We start from the raw sequence: 1,406 nt of genomic DNA on the forward strand, positions 1-1,406 counted from the left end.
ATCATTGATTCTTACACTTTAAATGTGTGAATTGCATGATATATGAACTATACGTAAACAAAGCTGTTCCCAGAAAAAAAGGAAATCATGGATAAAAGGAAATATAAAAGGGAACAAGGAAACATTCTGAAGCGAATAAAAATGTAAACACAACAAATCAAAATACGTGTACTGTAGATCAAGCTAGTGCTTACTTGGCAATTTATTGCACCTAAGAACCTATGTTACAAAAGAAGAGAGATCTCAAGTCAAAGACTTAAACTCCTAGTCTATAAAACTACAAAAAAATCCTCATCAAATTAAAGACAAAATAAACAGAAAAATAAAATGAGAAAAATAAAAGTGAAAAAACAATAAAGTAGGAAACAGAAGAATAATTGACAAAATCAGTTGATCCAAAATCTTTGTTTTGGAGATCAGAAAAAGTAATAATGACATGTATTTTCATACCAAAAAGTTATACATGTATGTTAATAGTGGTGTCATTATCCTTCAACTAGTGAATGCATAGACTACAGTACATCCACAACATGTATCCTACTCAGCAATAAAGAGGAACGGATCTCTGATGGAGATTGCATGGGTGTATAATCAAAAAGCCATCAAGCTATATACTTGAGATTGTACACTTTCTTATATGTAAACAACACCTCAAAAATAAAATTTAAAATCTGAAAATTTTATGTAGCTCAATATATTGAACCATAAATTCTTAAAAAGATGCTTTGGCACCTGTTATGGAAAACTAGTGCTCTATATTTTATTATTTTTGTAACATATCCTTAAACTCTAATATTGACATCAGTGGGACATCCAAACTCTTACCATCACAGGCATAATACTGGGCTAGACAGATGGTTCTACACTGGACAGGACTCTGATGTGTAAAAGAAAGTTGAATTTTATTAAATTCATTTCTAAAACCTGAAGAAAACCGGTGAACTTGAGGTACACACAGAGTGGGAACTACAAAAGGAACAGTCAGATACAATTACAGACATTCATTACTTGCCATCTAAGTTTTTTATTTTTTCCAGAATATTACGGGGATACAAACATTTTGGTTACGTGATTTGCTTTTGTGCAGTTTGATTCAAACTTATAACTGTGCCCAACACCAAGACAGTGTGCATTATACCCATTAAGTGTGAATTTACCCATCCTCTCCTCCCCCCACCCACCTGCTTGCGTTCTGTTAAGTTTCACTACCATATGTGCACATGGGTGTTGATCAATTAGTTCTAATTTAATAGTGAGTACATGCGGTATTTGTTTTTCCATTCTTGTGATACTTCGGAGAACATTCTTCTAAGCGAAGTATCTTATCTAAGCTGTTATCTCATGAGTGCCACCAGTTATTACAGTGAGTTTGTGTTTCTATCACCAACAGTAATGGTCGGGCATCA

This window comes from Propithecus coquereli, unplaced genomic scaffold, assembly GCF_000956105.1.
Source record: "Propithecus coquereli isolate 6110/MARCELLA unplaced genomic scaffold, Pcoq_1.0 Scaffold678, whole genome shotgun sequence".
NCBI lineage: Eukaryota > Metazoa > Chordata > Mammalia > Primates > Indriidae > Propithecus > Propithecus coquereli.